Source organism: Piliocolobus tephrosceles, chromosome 7, assembly GCF_002776525.5.
Source record: "Piliocolobus tephrosceles isolate RC106 chromosome 7, ASM277652v3, whole genome shotgun sequence".
In the NCBI taxonomy this organism is placed as follows: Eukaryota; Metazoa; Chordata; class Mammalia; order Primates; family Cercopithecidae; genus Piliocolobus; species Piliocolobus tephrosceles.
In genome coordinates, this window is record NC_045440.1 from 73538279 (window position 1) to 73564131 (window position 25853).

Below are 25853 nucleotides of genomic sequence, written 5' to 3' on the forward strand. Positions count from 1 at the left end.
GTATGAATGATAAGTAAAAATTCAAAAAGCCATCTTTAGCTACAGGAGTATAGTATTGACATTTTGTGCATAATGGATGAAAATGGAGTACGGAATGGAGAAGGGAAGAGTGTGTCATCACATGAATTCTTTTGATTATTTACTGTTTTTTCTAATATATTCTCTCTTGTAAATGGTAATGATTTCAGAATTTGTAATAGACCATATGAGATTTTTGACTGGAAATTAAGATTCTACATGATAATCTATAGCACATAAATAATGTAAATAATAAGCTAATGCAGATGATCGTAAAACTGCTTTTTGTTTGGTTTTCTTTCTGGTTGACGTCTAAAGGCATTTTACTTTCCAGCCAGGACATGCACCTAAGTGAAATAAAATGATATCTGTTGTCTATAACAAAGAAATGCATATTTTGTGGCAAATGGAAGACTTTAGGTTTTTTTGTAGTTTTGGATAAGTTGTTTCCTTTCACTTAACTTGTAAGAAAAAAATAAATGTGCCACATTTGTGGGTTTTGATTGAGAAAGGCTACTGCTCTTTCCAATATCAAGTGTTTAGGTACATACTTGAGTTACTACTAAAAATATGGAGTGAATTTTGAAAATGAATGAGACAGATTCTGGAGTTAAGTGAGTATTGTGGGTGTTAAATGAGTTCTTTCAAGCCTTTAGGCAACTAAGGAATAAATCATTGTTCCGTCAAAAGTTCCAGAGAAAGTTAGCCAACTATATAAAAATAAAGCAATTAAGTCAAAGACAATTTGAAAGGTTACTGTAGTTTATTTGTTCATAATGACATTATTAACCTATATCTAAAGTTAAGTACTGTTACAGAAAAAATGTAAGATATATGTATATTTTCCCGAAGAATTTCTCACAAGGATAGAATAAGGTCAATAACCTGATTTCCTACACAAGGTAGTTCATTTAATCTGTAAATTTTAGAAGAAATAGCCATTTCTTAATCTCTAAGAAGGTAACTATGACCACGGCTCATTACAATAGACCTTTACATATGCATCCAACATATTATTTAAGTTTGCTTCAAATTGTGTCTGTATGAATAGACAAGAAATCTACCTACAAACTCTACCCAGCAGCCAAAGACATTGGTTTTGGAAAATTTTATGCAGTTATAAATGGTAAATTTGTTTCCACATTGTTAATCAAGCTAAGTCAATCTTCACTATAAGTTGATTCTTTACTAAATTTCCATACAGGATTTATGTTTATTTATATGTCTACATTTTCCTCTCTGTTTGAATAGTGAAATATTATGGAAATTATTTACATTCGATTATATAGTAATTTAGTGAAATTATTGTTCGTTTGTCTGAGGTTTAGAGCCTTTTAAAAATGGCTCTGTGTAATGTCTTATATAAACCACTACCTTTTCCTGTACTCTTCTCGAGTCCTATAGCTTGTTTTTGTTTTTGTTTTTGTTTTTTTCTTTCTGGAGTAATTCTTGGTGAGGGGAGTGGTAATGCAGGTATGTGTGGATAGTATTTTCACAACTTAAGAAAAAGTAGTAATATTACAGCTGCAATAGGGTGATATTCTAGCTCTCACTATTTACTTTATTGTGTGGGTACATCAGGCTCTTTCCTATGTTGTGAAGCCCTTGTGTAGGAATGCTTGGAACCTTCGTGTTCATCCTCACTTGCTTAGGAGGTAAGATAGCTTTAAAGCAGAATAGCTGTGGACCTTGCCTTTCCAGTTTTTTGCTTATTCAGTATGATAATTTAGTTGAACATATGCTCTATGTGTGCCACACACATTAAAGTAGGTACTTAGACACTCCATTCTTTCCAGAATTTAAAAATATCCTTAAAATATTCTCTTATCTTTAACTGGGATTTCATATCATTGAAAATATTTGTGTGTTTTTCTCTTTCAGTTTTTGTATAACTTAATAGATTCCTGTAATAAAGAAAGTATAAAAGCTATAAGATTATTTGCCAAATCCCTAGTATGGAAGGAAAAATTTGACCCTCTCTATCAGGTGTTGCATAACAGGCTAAAATATCTATTCTTTGATATGAAATAAATACTCAGTTAAGTAATAATTGTTCAGCCCATGCTATATGCATCCCCTATGATATAAAAAATTATTACAAGGTCAATTGGCCTATTATTTTTGTCTTTGGATATTTCTCTGACAATAAGAAGTCAACTCGTTTGGAACATGTTCCCTGGTGTCACATAAGGAGCCACTTCTCTTACTTGGATGTTCTGGTGTATTAATACCTGAAAAAAAGCCATAACAGGGTTTAACAATGTGGTATATCTGAAATATTACATTTAACAAATTAACATTTTTGCACACATATATAAAACCATGAAATATAATCATGCTATTCAAAACGTAATGACAGGGAGAATAGAAATACTTATTTCTTAGTTCTCTGGGATATGGTGTGACTTGGTAATGGGACACAGGTTTATATCTGTATGATGGACTCTGTCTTTTTTGACTCTTGTCAGTGTATGTTGGCGACTGTACATGCCCTCATACAGAAATAATGTACACAGTTTAATTTGAGGTGGTTTGTGAATATGTGGCTCAGCTGAATGGGCCCAGGGCATGACTGGAACAACTCCCTGGGTTACCACGACAGGAATTGCTGACTTTAGTGTGCCTTTCATAGGATTGTGCAAGGGGAAGAACAGGGCTCAACTTGCTGCCAGTTTCTTGGGCAAAAATTGGAAATCTACTTGATCCTGTACCTCTTCCAGGTCATGGCAATTTAGTCAGTCTCTGGACTGGAAACATTTTTCTCTCTTTTCCTTGGCTTCTTCCCAAGTAAACTGCAGTAGCTATTTCCCTGTAAATATTGCATATAGTGACGTCCGTCTAAAAGGTGTTTAAAAGCATATTTGAGAAATGGGTCTTGTGGCAGGCAATATTCTCAGCCTTTGGGATGAAACAACAATCAGGAAGTAGCACAGCCCACCTGAGATCTGAAAGAAACTAGACTCATCAGTACCACACAGGGCCCTCACTTTGGATATCTTAAGAAGGTCAAGAACAAAGGAAATCATCTGGGTTTCCGGCAAATCCAGGAATCTGGGCTCATGACTGAGTCCTCTGAGGGAAGACTCCCTCTAAGAGCGTAAGTGGATGTGTGTGCTGGGCAGTGCCAGACAACAGGCTGATCTCAGGTGTCAGGTCAGGAAGCTAGAACGTAAGCAGCCCTTATTGGATAAGAACAGCAGGAGGCGAAATCTGCGGAAACACTTTTCTATTCATCTGAACCAAACAGTGAGAGCACACAGCAGCTTTTTCGGGGCAGCATACAGGTCAAGTGAGGGCATGGTTTAGGACCTGCTTTCCACTCCTAAGTTTCCTCATTTACGCATAGCCACCACTTCCTCCCTCCCTTTCCCCCACTCCTCTTCCCCCTCCTCCTCTCTCTCATTCACTCTCTCTCTCTCACACACACACGCGCACACACACACACATACACACGCGCATACATGTCTTGGGCCCCTCAGGAACTGGCTTTATTTTAGTTTAAGAAAAGTGGGGAATGATTGACTAGAGAAATATTTCTCCACTTTTTTTCATTAATAGCCCCCTACAGAGAAAAATTAAGTTAAAGGAAAAATGGAGTTCAGAGGGCCACAAATGATGGTACTATGTAAGTTTTTTTATTCCTCCTCACTAGCACCAATTTTCTCTCCCTGAAAATGCATGGAACAGGGGGAAGGAGATGACCGTGTTTCTTGCCTGCATCTTATTCCCTGCATACATCCACAGGTCCATTGTTGTTGGCATGGTACAGCACGGCACCTGAAGGGCCAGGAGACCATAGCCATCCTTGGATCAAGTAGGGAGCTGGTGGTGGCAGATGGGTAGTCTGTGCTTGGAAATTCAGCTCTCCGCAGAGCCAGGAGTCCAAATTATGTTTCTTAGATACTAGTGCCTGTTTGGTTGCCCGGTTGACAACTCCTTGAGAACTATCTCCCTATTCCAACTAAATTAGAGTGTAGGCCTTTCAAGCCACAGAAATAGTAAAAAAATAAAATAAATCAAAACAAAACAAAAACTACTGTGTACTTATCAAGGGAGAAAGAATACATAACATTCTCATTCTATTTATAGTGTATGGATCAGTTATTCTAATGCTTTGAATGAAAAATGAAGGAAGGCATTGGAACAGAATCATAAATGATTTTCTTTCAGCTCAAGAACAGAACTTTCACATGTTATGCTTGTAAGTAGATCCAGCCAAGTGAACAACTTGGGCTGTGTAACACTTTGTTTAGTTTTCTGATGACCGTCTTAGTGGTAAGAAAATATAATAGGCATTAAAACCACAAATGAGCCAAAAACATGAAATGATGCAGTGTGAACAACACAGAAACCCCTCTACATTGAGGCCCCTCTGTGTACTGTGCAGTGCTCTCCTCTACATTGAAGCCCCTCTGTGTACTGTGCAGTGCTCTCCTCTACATTGAGACCCCTCTGTGTACCGTGCAGTGCTCTCCTCTGCATTGAGGCATCTCTTTGTACTGAGCAGTACTCTCATTCTTATCTGCAGTGGGCTAATTATTATGCTAGTCATACTGTTTATTGGTGGCTTATCATTTTCCTTTCTTCCCCTTTCCTCTCTGCATCCCATCTGTACAGATTAAGCTGTTTGTGTTCTTCCAATAACATAGCATAAGAGTTCAGAGATGTTAACAGATGATAGAGTTTAAAAGAACTTGGCCAATTTGCAGAGGTTTAGCTTGAAGATTTGTGTTTCCCTTTCATAAAGTGTATCATCCATGAAGACTAACAGGTCATAAACCTGAAAGAAATAAGGCATAAGAAAATAAAACAGATAAGATAGAAAACACCATTGGGTTTTGGTTTAAATGTCTCAAATATGTTTTTTAGCTGTAGCGATCCTATTTCTAGATCCATGCTTCTCTGCTTTCCCGGAAAGGCTGCCCTGAAAACTCACCTCTGTTCAGTTGGCCATGTTTGGTCATGGGAGAGAAGGGCAAGAAAAGAAGAATAAGAAGTCATAAAAAGCTCACACCCTCACATCCCATTGTAACCTAGGGTGCCATATGTTCTGGTTTTATGGAGATAGTCTTGGCTAATACCTTTTGTCCATGTCTAGTTATTAATAGCGTTTCTTTTTACTCTTCAAAGTGTCCCAGTTTGCACAATGAACTAAGTCATCACCTTGCAAGTGAATATTTTTGAAAAAGTAAACTACCCGAGAATCATGCACTTTTTGATTCCTCTTTGCTTCTTGGTTGTATCTGAAGAGGGCTAGTCTTAATATCCAAGCAGTTTTTCCATCTCTTTAGAAAAATCATTAGTTTTCATTAATATTAAAAGACATCAGATTCTTTTCAAGCTTTATTTTTTAAACCTCAATAAATACAGTAATTATCATTTTCAATGTTAAAAAATGAGTTATTTCTATATTACTTAGTGTTATCACAAAATAGAGTACATCAGCAGTATTTAAATATTCTGGCTTTGAAAATTTATATACACTGCTTTGATTATTGGCAAGTTTGTTTTCTTTATTTCAAGTGAGAAAGTCTGTAAAATAAATAATCTACTCTTTTAGGTAAGCGTAAGTATTACGAAGGAAGGTTGCAATATTTAACACTGTCCACTTTGGAATACTCTAGAAGGGTTTGAATACTGTTTTTGATTAAGTCTTCTTATCTGAGCTTTATCTATCATTAAAAGGAAGAAGAAAAACAAATACTTTCCAAATGCTAATAGTTTATAAGAAATTTCCCATGGGGCATATACCTTGACTTCAGGTAGCCACCCTGTATTGTTTACTTTTAAGCATTTATGTTCTCTAGTGGAACTTCAATCTGAAAGTCCATCTGATAAGTACGTGAAATTGCTTTGATTCCTCAAGGAGATAGTTGGTCATTGTCTTATCCATGTTTGTTTATATTGTTACTATTTAGCTTTCCCCTACACGCACCCCAGCATGTTGCAGAGAATCTTATAAGGATCGATACATTGATATGTATGATATATATTGATATACTAATAGTCATACTATTGATTAGCATTGTGATTGTGATATGGTATAGATACAGCAGTTAGTTAATACTGGGACTAAACATGAGAAGATGCTATTTTGAATGTCACTGATATTTGCCTTTTACTTAGCCACTTTTATATTTTATAGAAATATTTGGCATATAATATGAAACAAAATATTCTCTTCCCAGAGATCCTATAGGATTATTTGTTAAGGAGTGTTGAATTAGTCAGTTTTATTGAATATTACATATCACATATAAAATATTGAATATTTTATTGAATGCTAAATATTGCATAAATTGAATCATGAAAACTAAACAGCTTTGGGCACTTTATTAACTTTAATTCCTCTACATTTCTAGTTTGTTCCACAAAAAAGGCAGTCCACTGGAAATACATACACTAATTATTCAAATAAAATTTAAAATAATTCAGAGCAAAAAACAGAACTAGAAGAAACGTATTTTAAACCATCACAGTAACTCTAGAGAATGCTTTGTTTTCCACAAAATGTTTCAAATTATTTAATTAACAAATGACAATCTTATAATTTTTTAGAGTTTGAAATTCATAAACAAAATATGTTCATAATTTTTAAAACTTGCCTTTCTGGCCCTACCTGACATTTTAACTGACCCCAAGTAAAAGCCATTCTTAACTTAGAGACTCTGTCTGTATACCCATTTGAATTGATCATTCAGATAAAGGAAGGTGTTTTCCTTTATCATAATTAACAAAGTTGATTTGAAAAAAATTTTGATCAAAATATGGTTCTAAAGGAAAAAAAAAAAAACAGTTGCTAAAATACAATTCATGAAATAACCATAGATTACAATAGTTATTTTTGTTTTGAGCATTGACTTAGCATTGGTGGTTTGATTCTATTTGAGAATAACCACAGAGTTCCATGGCATTCGGTAATCTGTAATGCCCTGAGGCATAAATCTGCATTATGTATAATGTGAGCTTGGTGTATAGGAGCTAGTGACTGAGAGGGAGCAAGCTTAGCTGGTCACCCAACGCTGTCCACTTTACTCAATTCGTTTCTTTCTCCTCATTGTTATTTGCACTAGCTCTCGTTAAATGTTACAGTATTTATAAGGGAGATTATGTGGCATAGTAGAAATTTATAAAGCTCTCAGGACACATCCCTCATTAAAAATATTCTATCTGGGTATTCTAAGAGGTAGTAGAAGCTTTTTAAGATAGCAGTAAGCTTGGGAATTATTTTTGTCCATTAACAGCCTGTTTGGTCATTAAAATGCTTCCTCCCTCTGCAGCAGGACAGAGAAAGATGAAGGTTACCCCATGCCACACCAGCAAGCCGTTCCACATAGTATGTGGGCATTGGAGGCAAGCTGCACTTACTGTATCTATCAGCAACATCCAGTTCTTAATCTCCTTTCCCAGTGTCTCCTGGACTGTAGTTGATGATCACTTTAGAGTTTATAAGCAGAACGTTGAAGGACTTGAAGAGACTGAGACTTATCTGCAATTGCTATGTCAGGCTTAACACAAACATCATGAAGCTAGAATAAAACAGCTACTTATGGATGAATGAGGAACAGAGACATGTAGTAACTGGCACAGAGGCAGGAAATAGAAAAATGAAAGAGGAAGACATTTGCTCTCATCTCTCTAAAGTTCTTCCAGGAGATACTAGGAACTAAGAGAATTATACCAGACTTTCCACCTATATAGTATTTATTTATAGGCTGTGTACATATCTAGGTTTAAGTTAACTCCTTAACTAATGCATAAAATGAGTGTACTTTTACACTTAAATCATTTCCTTTAATGTCTTTAGAAAGTTTTAAGTAAAGGGATTCCCCTGGATATTACTAAGGACAGGTACCTGAACCCAACTGATGTTTGTCAAGTTTCTGTGTCTAGGGTGGCTGAAGCCGGTAGCAGCAGCCTTCACTGAGTGGTACAGACAAAGTCTATTGTATGTGCCCGTGTGTGTGTGTGTGTGTGTGGGTGAGAGAGAGAAAGAGAGAGAGAGAGAAAGAGAGATGTTACTCTTACATACTACCACCTCTCCATTAGAGTATGTTCTATTATAAAGAACCCACCTGCAGAAAAAGCAATGAACTTCAGCATGTATTTGGCAATGTAGAGTAGATGCAACTTTGTCATCCACATAAGACAGCCCATTCCGAATACAAACTTTTGTGATAACCTGATAGGGCATGAAAATTCATAGGAAGTGCTCTAATGGTCCAAGAATAGAAGGAAGAAATATTTTTATTAGTCTCCCAAGATTTTGTTTCAGGACGCTAGAGGTCATTGCCACCTAGATTTCATGCTTTAACTTCTCTCTCATTGAGTCACTCGTGATGCAACCACAAGTGTTGAATGCTACTTTAAATGCCTATGCCACAGCAGTGCCAAGGACAGCCAAGTCAACTCGGTGCAGCTCCAGATGGGTTTGCTTGGTTGCAGCATCTGTCACTGCAACCAACCTCAGGATATTTGCACAGGAGAGGAAGAATCCTAGCCTTCAAGTCATCGTTTTAGCTTTAATCAATATACTATCTAGAGCTCAATTTGGAATATTGAAGGGCAGTTGTCCTATCTGGTGTCATCTAAGTTAAGTTCTCAACCAAATGGATTCTTCAAATATAGATTTTGTAAAACACTCAAATTTTAGTTTGTATCTTAGAATTGCATTTGTTTCTGGCAACATTTTATATAGGACTATCTAACTTGTACACTCATGTCATAGCATGTAGTTTTATTCAGGATTTGGTTGAATTAAAAAATAAATCAATGACACTATGAAGAACAGCAACAGATTCATGCTGTGATAAATTAGATGTATTTCATTAATATAATGGCAATTTTCTTTCACTTTGGGAAACTAGCAGAGACCCTACATAATATCCTTGAGGTGAGCAACCTGTTCTGTTTCAGAGCATGTTTTAGCTTACAGGCAGAAAAACATTAGTAGGTAATCTTATTTTCTGAAAGGTGATAATTTGCCATACTACAGATGGAATGAACTATGTATGCAGTGAAAATATGAAATAGTAGGCCAGAGTGTAGGATAACATGAATTTGCCATTCATATTTGCTATATAAAAAAGCTAACACAGTTTATTATATTTCTTAAAAGAATTCTGCAGGTGTGAAAATTATTGTGTTATATAAGTAAAGTTATTGCATTATGAGTAATATTAAAATTCAAAGCAAAAAAAAAAAAAATCTGCTTTAAGTCCTGGTCTTTATTTTTCAGACTCTAGCTTATGAGCCATTATAAATATTTTAAATTACATGGAATATTTACCAAGTGCTAGTCACACACACCTTTTAAAAACAGTTTTATATACAGATTAGCCTGAGGAAACTTTAAGGCAGTAAACTGTTTTGATAGGCAGATTTTAGTAATATATCGAGTGTATTTATGAGCTTAAAGAAATAAATATTATAATTGAAAAAAAACTGTTTTGGATTCTTTGTTTACCTGTCTTGGTTATTTGGCAAATGCCAAAGCTTTGATGAGCTTTTCTCCCCAGTTGCATTTTGATGCATACATTTAAAAATAAGTGAGCCTAAAGATCAGATGACAGGCCTTTGCTGTTTATCTGACCTGGCTGTGGTGGCGTGGCCTCATGGTGTACTTTCTGTGCAGAAGAAGTTCTCTAAGGCACCATATTGCCACCAATGGGAATTTGGAAAATATGCAGATGTCATTTTCATTGCAGCACGGCCCAGATAAGGAAATGCCTTTCTTTCTTCCTTCAGCCATTATTTTTTCTCTGCCTGAGGAGGTTCTGTTAATTTCTGCATACTTGCTTCTTAGCTCCTGTCCCACTGCCTGCTCTGCTCAGAGCCCCATTGAGCCCCTCGAGAGCCCTCCTCACCTAGGACTGTTTGGGTTATACTTTACTGAACACCTATTGATTTTCTATTGAATTTCTTTGCTCTAATCAGACTTCACATTTCTTTTTCATCTGGTTGTAAATCTTTTCATAAGTTGATGTCTACTTAAATTTTCACAAAATTGAATATTGCAAGAGTCTGAATTGAAGAAGCTAGCTCACCCTCCAAATGAATTTCATTTGGATTTTAACCTATAAAGGAGATGTGTGTTTTTCTTTATCCTAAAGCGTTGGAGGCTGAGACAAAGTAGAACTTTCTCTCATCAACTCTTTAAAATCAGCATCTACATAATAATTTTCCTCTCCCTTTGAGAGAAGCTGCTTCTTCACCCACTGTCTGCCCTTCCTTAATCCGTGAACTCGGGCTGTGCAAGTTAAGCTGGTTTTACTTTCCGCTTTCTCATAATAGCGTCACTATCCCCAGAGCCTTCTGTTTTGAGCAGAAATTTAACTCTGGGGAAAGAGACTGTTAATTGATACCTAATACAGTAACAGATGCTTTTCACAAGGCTGTATTAGCTTCTGTTTTCAAAGTCCTCTGTGAGGTATGGATACAACTTCCTAGTATCATCAGAGTGTTCTTGCAACGCTTACTATATCTTCTTATTCTGAGACCAGTTCTTTTCTAACAATACTGCTTCCTTCCCAACCTGGGGAAGAAAAGGAACTTGTTCCCTGCAGGCCAGGTTCATGAAGTGAAAAGTACTTTCTCATGTCCCCTCAGTGATTAATATGACTTTCTCAAAATAGCAGGAGGGGAGAAATTTATATTTATATTGAGTGTCTGCTATGTGCCATACACTGAGCTTGGTGATTTTTGGTGTTGACTCTACAACTTTTTCTGTAAAGGGTCAGAGAGTCACTCTTTTCTGCTCTGTGGGCCATAAGGTTTCTGTTGCCAACTATTCAGCTCTGCTGTTGTGGTGAGAAAGCAACCATGGGCACTATGGAAACCAACGCAAGTAGCTGGATTCCTATACAACTTGACAGCAGGGGAATTAAGCCCACAGGCCATAGTTTGCCAACCACTACTTTATATCAATCCTATGAGAACACATCATGAATTGTATTACAGAGATTAGAGAGTTGAAACCCAGAAATATCAAATGTGTGTCAAGTGTCCCACACTAATGCCATATTTGATATTCATACCACAGCCTGGCTTTCCCACAGTTGTATTACTAGTTGTATTTTTCATTCCTTTCCCGTCATTGTCCAATATTCTCATCACTTCTGGATATTCACTGAAGGCTTTGGTTTATCACTTAAAATCATCTTATACCCTACCCACTTACTATCCCACAGGACAACAGTGAATCATAAATTCCACCCTAGATATTTCACATTTTGAACTCTGTTAGCATATGGATAAAACTAGTTTGTCTTTGGGATCTCGAATACTATTTGCAACCATGGAGCCCCCTTCCATTTCCCACTAAATCTACACTTTGTCCCTATTGCAAGCTCTTTTACCTTTACTTATCCTATTCTTTTTCTACTGAGTTAGGACAACTGGATGCGCTGCTGTGATCTAGACCTTGATCATCTCATGCTTGGACTATTGTTTTAAGTCATGACCTGGACATTTTCATTTCATTCCCAGCCTCACCCCTCAATCCTAATCCATTCTCCATTTAGCCAACAGAATTAAGATATGTCTTTCTTGAATTAAAAACTGCAATGATTCCCCACTGCCTGCAGTCTAGTCCAAACTCCTTAGCATTGCATTTAAGATGCCTCACAACCCTCCTATATTACCACATGCCTTACCACTTCTCAAACACAGTGCCCCAGGTGTTGCAGACTACCAACCATTCCTAGACAGGTTGTTCAGTGAACTCAACAGAGTGTTTCCACATGGCTATATCCATCCAGAAGGGACATCATTTTTTTCTAGTTTGCACAAATGTGCCTCGTATACCAGCTGCAGCCACACATGCATGCACACTCCTATGGCCACCACTACTTCCTTCTCTGTCCTTCTTTCTGTCTTAGCTCATATGTCACGCTCCTGTGAGGTCTGTCTGATTCTCTCTCTCACCTGTTTTCCCCTAGTTCTGTCTTCATCTTTGTAATCTCGTGATTTTGACTGTGCTGTGTTCAACTGCTTAGCAAGGTTGCAGCATTTGAAGAATCCGACCATGTTTCTTATCTTCAATTACTGATACTTAGTATAGCTCCTGACACATAAAGAACACTGACTGTGCCTCTGAATGGCACAGAAGGGCAGGAATAACAGCAAAACTAAATGTTTCACAGTATTCCTATTTCTCTGTGAAGACTAAATAGCATAGATAGAGGTTGGGTATCTGATTCTAGCGAGTAGACCTGAGTAATGCTGGGTTTGTTTTCAACAGTTGAAGAAAGCCGAATGTCTTCCTGGTTTTAAATGGTTGTACGTTTTCGATATTGGCTGAGAACCACAGATGTGGGTTTTACATTTTTACATTGTATAAACTCTCCATCTAAAATAGCAGTGTAGGCTGCTCTGTATGCCACAAGGTTTATGCAAAGAAAGGAATCAGGTGCTGCTGACAGGCAGGTTTGCAGATGCTTTGCTTTGCTTTGCAAGGGTTGCTCATTTGGTTATCTGAACTGTAGGCTCTGGGAACTATTGTCACAGGTAAAATGTAGCCTTTGTGTGGAGGAGAGCTTGATCTGACCCCCAGGGGATAGGCAGCCCTTCTACCACTGATGGCAGATGGATAGATCACTTATTTAGGTGCAACCATCCACCCTTTACAGGACCTGGGCCCCAAGTGGGGTTTGTGAAGCAGGTTCAAGTGCACTGGTTACCAAATTGTCTGAGTCTAATGAGACAGAACACCCCCACGTATAAGTTACATGAAGCAGATTTATTACTTACAGATAGGCAGCAAGGGACAATAGAAACCTGGAAGTCAGGGCAAGCTGCATCCCCCAAGGCTCAGGAAAGCTGCCCAGGGCAGATGGAATCTTGTCTGCATGTGCCCTACTTGCACTGCAGCTGAGGGACCCGGGAAGGCATCCTGTTGTGGACTTTAAGAAACTAAAGCTTTGAAAGGCATCCCGTTTCTGCAGGAGACTGGAATAGAGCCCTAGCTGTTCTGGCCAGTCCCTGTTTCAGACGTTGCACTTCCAGCACATTCTACAGTTATTCTACAGAGCTACAGGCAAGAAAGGGAGGAGTCTGTGTTGGTACAAGGCCACCCAGGGAGCTGTCCCTCAGAGCTATCCCAGTACTCAGGAGAAGTCACAAATGTGGGTAAGTCCAGAGTTTGAAACAAGATAGATCTCCGAGATAATGTCTTTTTGTGAGCATTTGAAGATAGTCTGAAACAAATAAGTTGTTTTTAAAACTTGTACGATTTTAGAGACAAGATCTTGCTCTTTTGCTCAGGCTACAGTGCAGTGATGCCATCAGAGCTCGCCGTAACCTCAAACCCCTGGGCTCAAGCAATTCTCCTGCCTCAGCTTCCTGAGTAGCTGGGACTATAGATGAGCACCACCACACCCAACTAATTTTTTTAATTATTTTTTTTTGTAGAGACGAGGTCTTGTAATGTTGCCAGCCTGGTCTCAAACAGCCTCAAGCGAGCCTCCCATGTAGGCTTCCCAAAGTGCTGGTATTATAGGCATAAGCCACCATGCCCGGCTTTGAAAAAATAAATTATTTCTTTTTTTTTGAGACGGAGTCTTGCTCTGTTGCCCGGGCTGGAGTACCGTGGCCGGATCTCAGCTCACTGCAAGCTCCGCCTCCCGGGTCCACGCCATTCTCCTGCCTCAGCCTCCGGAGTAGCTGGGACTACAGGCGCCTGCCACCTCACCCGGCTAGTTTTTTGTATTTTTTAGTAGAGACAGGGTTTCACCATGTTAGCCAGGATGGTCTCGATCTCCTGACCTCGTGATCCGCCCGTCTCGGCCTCCCAAAGTGCTGGGATTACAGGCTTGAGCCACCGCGCCCGGCCAGAAAAAATAAATTCTTAATGGTGTAATGTGAAAAGAGGAAATCAAGAATCTTTATTTTTACTACAAAAGGTAAAAGAAGAATAATGGTATCAGCTTAGGGGAACTGACTTTCATTGTAATCCAAAAAAAAAAAAAAATTCTGGGAACTCTTAAGTTCAGGATTTATACAAATATTAGGTATTTCTTTTTCTTTTTTTTTTTTCTTTTTTATTATACTTTTAAGTTCTAGGGTACATCTGCACAACATGCCGGTTTGTTACATATATATACATGTGTCATGTTGGTGTGCTGCACCCAATAACTTGTGATTTACATTAGGTTTATCTCCTAATGCTATCCCTCCCCACTCCCTCCACCCCCCAACAGGCCCCAGTGTGTGATGTTCCCCTTCCTGTGTCCAAGTGTTCTCACTGTTCAATTCCCACCTATGAGTGAGAACATGGGGTGTTTGGTTTTCTGTTCTCATGATAGTTTGCTGAGAGTGATGGTTTCCAGCTGCATCCATGTCCCTACAAAGGACATGAACTCATCCTTTTTTATGGCTGTGTAGTATTCCATGGTGTATATGTGCCACATTTTCTTAATCCAGTTTGTCATTGATGGACATTTGGGTTGGTTCCAAGTCTTTGCTATTGTGAATATTGCCATAATAAACATACGTGTGCACGTGTCTTTACAGCAGCATGATTTATAATCCTTTGGGTATATACCCAGTAATGGGATGGCTGGGTCAAATGGTATTTCTAGTTCTAGATCCTTGAGGAATCACCACACTGTCTTCCACAATGGTTGAACTAGTTTATTGTCCCACCAACAGTGTAAAAGTGTTCCTATTTCGCCACATCCTCTCCAGCACCTGTTGTTTCCTGACTGTTTAATGATTGCCATTCTAACTGGTGTGAGATGGTATCTCATTGTGGTTTTGATTTGCATTTCTCTGATGGCTAGTGATGATGAGCATTTTTTCATGTGTCTGTTGGCTGCATATATGTCTTCTTTTGAGAAGTGTCTGTTCATATCCTTTACCCACTTTTTGGTGGGGTTGTTTGTTGTTTTTTTCTTGTTAATTTGTTTGAGTTCCTTGTAGGTTCTGGATATTAGCCCTTTGTCAGATGAGTAGATTGCAAAAATTTTCTCCCATTCTGTAGGTTGCCTGTTCACTCTGATGGTAGTTTCTTTTGCTGTGCAGAAGCTCTTCAGTTTAATTAGGTCCCATTTGTCATTTTTGGCTTTTGTTGCCATTGCTTTTGGTGTTTTAGACATGAAGTCCTTGCCCATGCCTATGTCCTGAATGGTATTGCCTAGGTTTTCTTCAAGGGTTTTTATGGTTTTAGGTCTAACATTTAAGTCTCTAATCCATCTTGAATTAATTTTATATAAGGTGTAAGGAAGGGATCCAGTTTCAGCTTTCTACTTATGGTTAGCCAGTTTTCCCAGCACCAGTTATTAAATAGGGAATCATTTCCCCATTTCTTGTTTTTGTTGGGTTTGTCAAAGATCAGATGGTGGTAGATGTGTGGTATTATTTCTGAGGGCTCTGTTCTGTTCCATTGGTCTATATCTCTGTTTTGGTACCACTACCATGCTGTTTTGCTTACTGTAGCTTTGTAGTATACTTTGAAGTCAGGTAGCGTGATGCCTCCAGCTTTGTTCTTTTGGCTTAGGACTGTCTTGGCAATGCAGGCTGTTTTTTGGTTCTGTATGAACTTTAAAGCAGTTTTTTCCAATTCTGTGAAGAAAGTCATTGGTAGCTTAATGGGGATGGCATTGAATCTATAAATTACCTTGGGCAGTATGGCCATTTTCACGATATTGATTCTTCCTATCTGTGAGCATAGAATGTTATTCCATTTGTTTGTGTCCTCTTTTATTTCATTGAGCAGTGGTTTGTAGTTCTCCTTGAAGAGGTCCTTCACTTCCCTTGTAAGTTGGATTCCTAGGTATTTTATCCTTTTTGAAGCAATTGTGAATGGGAGTTCACCATGATTTGGCTCTCTGTTCGTCTGTTATTGGTGTATAAGAATGCTAGTGACTTTTGCACATTGATTTTGTGTCCTGAGACTTTTCTGAAGTAGCTTATCAGCTTAAGGAGATTTTGGGCTGAGACGATGGGTTTTTCTAAATATACAATCATGTCATCTGCAAACAGGGACAATTTGACTTCCTCTTTTCCTAATTGAATATCCTTTATTTCTTTCTCCTGCCTGATTGCCCTGGCCAGAACTTCCAACACTATGTTGAATAGGCGTGGTGAGAGAGGGCATCCTTGTCTTGTGCCAGTGTGCAAAGGGAATGCTTCCAGTTTTTGTGCATTCAGTATGATATTGGCTGTGAGTTTCTCATAAATAGCTCTTATTATTTTGAGAGATGTTCCATCAATACCGAATTTATTGAGAGTTTTTATCATGAAGGGCGGTTGAATTTTCTCAGAGGCTTTTTCTGCATCTATTGAGATAATCATGTGGTTTTTGTTTTTGGTTCTGTTTATATGCTGGATTATGTTTATTGATTTGCATATGTTGAACCAGCCTTGCATCCCAGGGATGAAGCCCACTTGATCATGGTGGATAAGCTTTTTGATGTGCTGCTGGATTTGGTTTGCCAGTATTTTATTGAGGATTTTTGCCTTGATGTTCATCAGGGATATTGGTCTAAATTCTCTTTTTTTGTTGTATCTCTGCCAGGCTTTGGTATCAGGATGATGTTGGCCTCATAAAATGAGTTAGGGAGGATTCCCTCTTTTTCTATTGATTGGAATAGTTTCAGAAAGAATGGTACCAACTCCTCCTTGTACCTCTGGTAGAATTCAGCTGTGAATCCATTTGGTCCTGGACTTTTTTTGGTTGGTAGGCTGTTAATTATTGCCTCAATTTCAGAGCCTGTTATTGGTCTATTCAGGGATTCGATTTCTTCCCGGTTTAGTCTTGGGAGAGTGTATGTGTCCAGGAATTTATCCATTTCTTTTAGGTTTTCTAGTTTATTTGCATAGAGGTGTTTATAGTATTCCCTGATGGTAGTTTGTCTTTCTGTGGGGTCAGTGGTGATATCCCGTTTATCATTTTTTATTGCGTCTATTTGATTCTTCTCTCTTTTATTCTTTATTAGTCTTGCTAGCAGTTCATTGATTTTGTTGATCTTTTCAAAAAACCAGCTCCTGGATTCATTGATTTTTGAAGGGATTTTTGTGTCTCTATCTCCTTCAGTTCTGCTCTGATCTTAGTTATTTCTTGCCTTCTGCTAGGTTTTGAATGTGTTTGCTCTTGCTTCTCTAGTTCTTTTAATTGTGATGTTAGGGTGTCAATTTTAGATCTTTCCAGCTTTTTCTTGTGGGCATTTAGTGCTATAAATTTCCCTCTACACACTGCTTTAAATGTGTCCCAGAGATTCTGGTATGTTGTGTCTTTGTTCTCATTGTTTCAAAGAGCATCTTTATTTCTGCCTTCATTTTGTTATGTACCCAGTGGTCATTCAGGAGCAGGTGGTTCAGTTTCCATGTAGTTGAGCGGTTTTGATTGAGTTTCTTAATCCTGAGTTCTAGTTTGATTGCACTGTGATCTGAGAGACAGTTTGTTTTAATTTCTGTTTTTTTACATTTGCTGAGGAGTGCTTTACTTCCAACCAAGTGGTCAACTTTGGAATAAGTTGTTGTGGTGCTGAGAAGAATGTATATTCTGTTGATTTGGGGTGGAGAGTTCTGTAGATGTCTATTAGGTCTGCTTGGTGCAGAGTTGAGTTCAATTCCTGGATATCCTTGTTAACTTTCTGTCTCGTTGATCTGTCTAATGTTGACAGTGGGGTGTTTAAGTCTCCCATTATTATTGTGTGGGAGTCTAAGTCTCTTTGTAGGTCTCTAAGGACTTGCTTTATTAATCTAGGTGCCCCTTTATTGGGTGCATATATATTTAGGATAGTTAGCTCTTCTTGTTGAATTGATCCCTTTACCATTATGTAATGGCCTTTTTTGTCTCTTTTGATCTTTGCTGGTTTAAAGTGTGTTTAATCAGAGACTCGGATTGCAACCCCTGCCTTTTTTTGTTTTCAATTTGCTTGGTAGATCTTCCTCCAACCCTGTATTTTGAGCCTATGTGTGTCTCTGCACGTGAGACGGGTCTCCTGGATGCAGCAAATTGATGGGTCTTGACTCTATCCAGTTTGCCAGCCTGTGTCTTTTAATTGGAGCATTTAACCCATTTACATTTAAGGTTAATATTGTTATGTGTGAACTTGATCCTGTCATTATGATGTTAGCTGGTTATTTTGCTCGTTAGTTAATGCAGTTTCTTCCTAGCATCGATGGTCTTTAGATTTTGGCGTGTTTTTGCAGTGGCTGGTACCGGTTATTCCTTTCCATGTTTACTGCTTCCTTCAGGAGCTCTTGTAGGGCAGGCCTGGTGGTGACAAAATCTCTCAGCATTTGCTTGTCTGTAAAGGATTTTATTTCTCCTTCACTGATGAAACTTAGTTTGGCTGGATATGAAATTCTGGGTTGAAAATTCTTTTCTTTAAGAATGTTGAATATTGGCCCCCACTCTCTTCTGGCTTGTAGAGTTTCTGCCAAGAGATCTGCTGTTAGTCTGATGGGCTTCCGTTTGTGGGTAACCCGACCTTTCTCTCTGGCTGCCCTTAACAGTTTTTCCTTCATTTCAGCTTTGGTGAATCTGACAATTATGTGTCTTGGAGTTGCTCTTCTCGAGGAGTATCTTTGTGGTGGTCTCTGTATTTCCTGAATTTGAATGTTGGCCTGTCTTGCTAGGTTGGGGAAGTTCTCCCGGATGATATCCTGCAGAGTGTTTTCCAACTTGGTTCCATTTTCCCTGTCACTTTCAGGTACACCAATAAGTCATAGATTTGTTCTTTTCATGTACTCCCATATTTCTTGGAGGCTTTGTTCATTTCTTTTTACTGTTTTTTCTCTAAACTTCTCTTCTCACTTCATTTCATTCATTTGATCTTCAATCACTGATACCCTTTCTTCCAGTTGATCGAATCAGTTACTGAAGCTTGTGCATTTGTCATGTAGTGCTGTGTCATGGTTTTCATCTCTATCAGTTCATTTATGGACTTCTCTGCGTTGGTTATTCTAGTTAACCATTCCTCAAATCTTTTTTCAAGGTTTTTAATTTCTTTCCACTGGGTTCGTAATTCCTCCTTTAGCTCAGAGAAGTTTGATTGTCTGAAATCTTCTTCTCTCAACTCGTCAAAGTCATTCTCCGTCCGGCTTTGTTCTGTTGCTGGTGAGGAACTGCATTCCTTTGGAGGGGGAGAGGCGCTCTGATTTTTAGAATTTCCAGCTTTTCTGTACTGCTTTTTCCCAATCTTTGTGGTTTTATCTACCTTTGGTCTTTGACCATGGTGACGTACAGATGGGGTTTTGGTGTGGATGTCCTTTCTGTTTGCTATTTTTCCTTCTAACAGTCAGGACCCTCAGCTGCAGGTCTGTTGGAGTTTGCTCGAGGTCCACTCTAGACCCTGTTTGCCTGGGTATGAGCAACAGAATCTGCAGAAGAGTGAATATTGCTGAACAGCAAATGTTGCTGTCTGATCGTTCCTCTGGAAGCTTCGTCTCAGAGATGTAACCGGCCATGTGAGGTGTGATGTGTCAGTCTGCCCTTAGTGGGGGATGTCTCCCAGTTAGGCTACTCGGGGGTCAGGGACCCACTTGAGCAGACAATCTGTCCGTTCTCAGATCTCAAACTCCATGCTGGGAAAACCACTACTCTCTTCAAAGCTGTCAGACAGGGACATTTACATCTGCAGAGATTTCTGCTGCCTTTTGTTTGGCTATGCCCTGTCCCCAGAGGTGGAGTCTACAGAGGCAGTCAGGCCTCCTTGAGCTTCAGTGGCCTCCACCCAGTTTGAGCTTCTGGGCTGCTTTGTTTATCTACGTAAGCCTCAGCAATTGCGGATGCCCCTCCCCTAGCCTTGCTGCTGCCTTGCAGTTAGATCTCACACTGCTGTGCTGGCAATGAGGGAGGCTCCATGGGCATGGGACCCTCCGAGCCAGGCGCAGGATATAATCTCCTGGTGTGCTGTTTGCTAAGACCCTTGGTAAAGCGCAGTATTAGGGTGGGAGTGACCAGATTTTCCAGGTGTTGTGTGTCACAGTTTCCCTTGGCTAGGAAAGGGAATTCCCTTCTCCCTTGCACTTCCCAGGTGAGGTGATGCCTCGCCTTGCTTCAGCTCTTGCTCACTGGGCTGCACCCACTGTCCTGTCCCCACTGTCTGACATGCCCCAGTGAGATGAACTCGGTACCTCAGTTGGAAATGCAGAAATCACCCTCTTTCTTTGTTGCTTAGGCTGGGAGCTGGAGGCTGAAGCTGTTCCTATTCAGCCATCTTCCTTGTTTTTCTAGGCATTCCTTTTTCTCTCAAAAATGCTTTTTATCAGCATGCTACTTGGTAATAAAGAATGTTCAATTCAAATATTATTCTGGCATTTCAGTCCTTACTGATGGGATTCTCTAATTTAGAAAGAGTCTTAGTCAGTCCCTTTAAAATTCTGACATGTTTCAATTTAATAATTCATAAAATTATTGTTTGAAGGGTTATTTTGTGCATTAGAAATCTTTAAGCCTTTTATACATCTTCTAAGAATTTTAATGAGATATTTGCTAAGAGTAAAATTGTTCTCACTTGTTTAAACCTTCGACATGAAAACTGTTTTTGAGCTTTTAGTAGATTGTATTATAATTTAATTCTTTCAAAATTCTGTGGCAAAAAAAGAAAAAAATAAACTGTCACGTTATTTTCAGTTCTGCTGTTAATTATTTGTGCACTGATCAGAGGAAAAGCTATCTTTGAGGAAATTACAAGATTTTATAGTAGATGAAATTGATCAATATAAAATGAACAGAAAATGTTCTTTATACTAGCATAAACTTGAGTAAACTTTTATTTGGTATAGTATTTAGAATTTCAGAGGAGGGATCTAATTATGCAAATTTTATCAGATAGAGAAAGCTTTGTGAATAAGAGGAATAGAAAAATCAAGTAGCAGGAATAGAAAAACGGTTAGAGTAGAGGAAGAAAGTGTAAACAAAGGCAAAAGGAAAGAAAGGAAGGTGTCCAATGCATGCATGGTATTTTAGGGAAACTGTCGGTGGTAGGAATCAGGCTGAAGGGCCAGGGAGGGCCATGTACTGCCCTGGTTTGAGGCCCACCTGAGAGTCTGCATCCACACAGAAGGGCATAGGTGGATGAGCTTTGGCCTTATAGGTGTCAGCTGCCGGTAGGAAGCAGCTAGGTAGGTGTGCACACAGGTGAGGCGGACAGGCTCTGGGGTAAGACAAACTTGGAATGGGGCTCACTGTGCTGTTTAACCACCTTGGTGACCTCACTAAGCCTCAGATTCTCAGCTGAATAGTGAAGGGACACTAATATATGCTGAACACAGTGATTGTGAGGATTAAATGATCTAGTTAGCTGAATCCCTGGTACACACACACAGCTAGCATGTATTATGTTACCATTATTACTCAAACTAGTTTATTCTGAACCATCACAAAGAAGGATTTTTTTCCATAAATATTTATTATTGTTCTGTTGCAATTTGAATAATCTTATTAGTTTGTGAAGGCCAACATCTGCTTATAGGCAATAAACTATTTTTATCTGATTTTAGAACTAAACCCTTAAAAGGTAGTTAATTAATGTTTATTGACTTGTCCAAATTGTCATAAACATGATATTTTAGATAAATGGATCCTGAAATACAAATTAAAACTTAAATCTTAAAGAGGCTTTTTATTTTTAAATGCCTTCTGTTGATAGAAAAAAAATGAAAATTAAAAAAAGAATGAACTGACTATTCCAAAGTTTGCTTACATTATAGCATATGTATTTAAATATTCCATTCTGATGGTAGCTGTCATGTTAACCACTGAAAATAATATAACTGCCTAGAAATTGAGCAGCTATAAATAGTTTTATTCTTCTTCAAAAACAGTGTCTTTGCTTTGAAAGAGGGAAGTGATCAGACTATCACTTTGCACTTTCTGGTAGGGCCGATTGGTTCTTATTTCTTATGCAAGTATCTGTTAGTAGGGTATGAAATTGAACACAGATCATTGATCTAAAACCCTGTCATTATGATGCATTAACAGTAATATGTCTGATTGCAAATAATTATTTGGCTCAGGAAGAATTGGATTCAATGTAAATATAATCTTGTCTATAAAATCTGTCCATGCTGAACTGCAAGAAGTCTTGAATTTATTCAAAAATGCTATAATAACTAGGGAGTAATTAGAATGCCATTATTTATTTAGAAAACAGTTTTTAATTACTAGTTTTTCACAAGGAACCACATTTTCTGAATTTAAGATTGAAGTGGCACAGCGTTTCTGATATATAAATTTAAATAAAAATTTTCTCATAATCAAAATTTCAGATGTCATATTTAGATTAGCATTTGGTAAATTATCTTCTTGATTAAGAACAAGGTTAGGGAGTGCCTTGGGGCTGGTAGTTCATTTATTACCAGGTCTTAATTCCCCAAATTATTTAAAGCAGTACAGATATGTATAACATGACAGGATAATAAATGACTGAATGGATTGTGGATAGAGAGATAGACAAGATAAGCTAGATAAAAAGACAGACTAGATAGATAGATAGATAGGTGAAAGGAAAATATGGGTAGCAAAATAAAGAGAAAACTGGGAAGACTGGCATATAAAAAATTGTTAACACAAGTGCCTATTATAGCTGGTGGGGGAGGATACAGACTGAGTGATTTTTAGTGCTAAAGCAAACAGGAAAACATCAATTAAAATAACAAAATTCTATATAATGTGTACTTTTCAGGCAGGGCACATGGACCTTCTGTTACTGGATTCTTTTCTTAATAGGCTCCTCCTACTAAGAGGAGGTGTTTATGGTCAGCTCTTCGGGATGATCATCCATTTAAATATCAGTAAACAAATATTTACTGAGTACCTGGTGCAGTTCTAGATCCCAGGGAGTTCCAGCCTTGGACAGAACACACAGACAAAACTCACCTCCACCACAGAGTTTTCATTCTTGAGGGAGGAGATAGGTAATACACAAAATAAACGAATACATGTATAACATATTAAAAAGAGGTCAATAATATGGGGTAAAATAAAGCAAGAAATGCAGTCAGGGAGTGCCTGGGGCTGGTAGTTTCATTTCAAATAGGTTTCCCAGGGAAAGCTTCACTGAAAAATATTTGCTTTTGAGCCAACATCTGAATGTTTTCCACCTGGGGAGATTCTGTCCTTCAGGCACATTGGCAATGCCAGGAGACTTCAATTTTCAACTCTGGGGGAGAGGGTGCTAGGAGGCCAGGGCTGCTGCTGAACCTCCCACAGTGCACAGGACAACCCGCTAGGACCAGAAAGTATCTAGTCCAAAATGTCAGTCATGCCACTGTTGAGAAGCCCTGGTCTACTGCAAGGAGCAGTGGAGTGATCCTGGGGAAGTGTAGTAGGGCCTCAGCTCAGAGACATCAAAGGAGTCTAGAACCCGTAGGGCCATGAAGCCTCTTAGCAGGGCTTTTGCTATTTTTCCCTGAAAGATCATGGGAAGCCTGTACGAGTTCTAAGCAGTAGTGATGCTCACATGGCACCAGGCTCCCCCCAGCTCCTACATTGAACATAGACTTTCACAGGGAGAAAAGATGAACCTGGAGACTATTGTAATAATTCTGGAGAGATACTGAATCCCATTAAATGGTAAAACTATATAGAATGAGTGTATTTATTTATTCAATGAAAAATCATCTAGAATATTTACATTTCATGTCTTTCATCTTAAAACTGGGGTTTATGGGTACATTGTCCTATATACCCATTGTTTTTAATTTTGAGGGAAAAAATGCTATCTTTTATAATTTAGATTTCAACAGTTGCAGCAATAGAATATCAAAAAACAAACAAACAAACCAAAACCCCAAAATACCTCTTTTTAAAGTAAACCAGTTTAAGAATGCCAGTGGTGGTAGGTTTGTTTTCAGCAATCTTCATAATTATCCTTGTTTAGTGCTGTCAAAAAAAAAAAAAAAAAAAAAGCGTTTAGAAAAAAAGAACATTTAGACAAAAGTAAAACCAGGCCTAGACAGATCTAGATACCATTTTAAAGGGCCATTTAAAGAGGATTTTTTTAAAAAGTCAATCAGAGACAACATATAGACACGCATACAAATAGGCAAAGCCAGACAAAGATAAATATGAGGGAATCCATGAAAGCGGGGAAAGTTAAAGTCTCAGAAATGCCCTGGACCGTATTTGGCTCTGGAGCTGGGGAGTGAGACTCAGAGCTGACACTCTTAATGGCCTTTTCTCACCTCTGCTCCTCAGGGCTAGTTCCATTTAAATGAAGGATACAGTCCCTTTTGATTTTGTTTGATTATATAACAGAGAAAAAAACTATTTAAAAAAAGTCTTACCTTTTACTACTTCCCTAACTATAAATAGTAGTCATGATTTATAGGAAGCGAAAAATACTCGTTTTTAAATTTAGACCAAGATTCACCCAATGATAACGTAAACCACTCTCACCTTCCCACCCATGTCCTTGCTGGAACATGGACTACGTAGCAGGAAAACCACAGCAAATGTCTTTGTAATCTTGATTTAGTGAGGAAGTAAAATATTGTTTCTATTGAATGAAAAAGGCATGGTCTTATACATTTATAATGCTTAAAATCATGGCAAACCCTTTGGTATTTGCTTTGTGGTTATTTGCTCTTAACAAAAACTACCATCTGGAGCCCAGATTTGGAGTTGCTAAAGATAAAGAAAAAAAAAAAAAATCAGAAACCCTTGCTCCTTTCTCTCTCCCCATCTCTCCCATCTCTCTTGGCTCCCTAGTCCAGATTATCACAAAAAGGTTGCAGTCATGTGGAGGAGGCCTCTGGAGCCTCACCTTGCTGAACATGGCTCTGGAACTCTGCCAGGGATGTACCCACCGCTGGTGCCATAGGCTGCTCATCTCTAAGGTAGAGTGGTCATGATTTCTGTCCCATGGAGTCCTGCTGAGGATTGAATGATTTAATACATGTGACATGGCGTAGCATAATACTTGGCAAATAGGGAGCACTAAAAAGCGTGTTTTTTTGTTGTTGTTAATTAGTTTCTGTCCCTGGCCAAGTGGCAGACTGCAGGCAAGAGATACAATAAGCTTTGTACACAATTCCCAGCTAACACAGAGGAATTGCAAGGGATTCCCTAGGAATTCTTCATAATATATGAGTTGATACAATTTTCTTTTAAGAAACTCTCATGCATTTATTTGTTTCTTCTTAACTGCATTTTCTGTGAATATATGTTCATTTCCCCAGTTAGAGCTTAAACCCCTTGAAGGCTTGTTTTATTTTCTCTCTCTCTCTGATGCTCAAATTAGTGTTAGAATGTGTTGTAAAGCATTAAGCACATGATCAATAAATGCTTAGTTTTTCAATGCTTTCTTTATATCTTTTTCTAGAGACAGGGTCTCCCTATGTTACTCAGGCTGGCCTTGAACTCAAGTGATCCTCCTGCTTCAGCCTTCCAAAGTGTTGGGATTATAGGCATAAGACGTGATGCCCAGCAAATGTTTTCCTTAAAGACAGAAGTTATATCAATGGTGGAAGAAAGAGAAAAACCTAAGATTTTACATATGAGTGATTATGACAAAATATGATTGTTTTGTAACAGAGATCTATTGGTGTTTTTCTGAGCAGGTTTGGAAAATACCTTATTTCAGCCAAATAATAGCAACTGACATTTGTTTGAATTTGTCATTTGATATTTTAAAAATCTATATTTTCAAAAAAAAAAAAAAAAAGAAACTGACAGTTTGAAAGGCAGTGGTTTGAAACATTTAAAAGGGTATGGTATTTCTATCTAGTCAGATCACTTCCAAAAATTAATTGCTATTTCTTATGTTCTCTTTCACTCTAAGTAGACTCTTATTAGCCCACCAGCATTCCTAAAAAATGACATGGTGATGTTTCTCCATGTGGAGCAGAAAAAATGTCCACACTGCCAGATGCCTTAGGCT

General features: G+C 38.3%; 1 protein-coding gene across 1 annotated transcript in view; it reads left to right on the forward strand.

Annotated features, from left to right (window-relative positions):
* Positions 1–25853, forward strand: part of KCNB2 (potassium voltage-gated channel subfamily B member 2) — a 409561-nt gene that overhangs the window by 32472 nt on the left and 351236 nt on the right. The gene's annotated exons all lie outside the window — the stretch shown is intronic.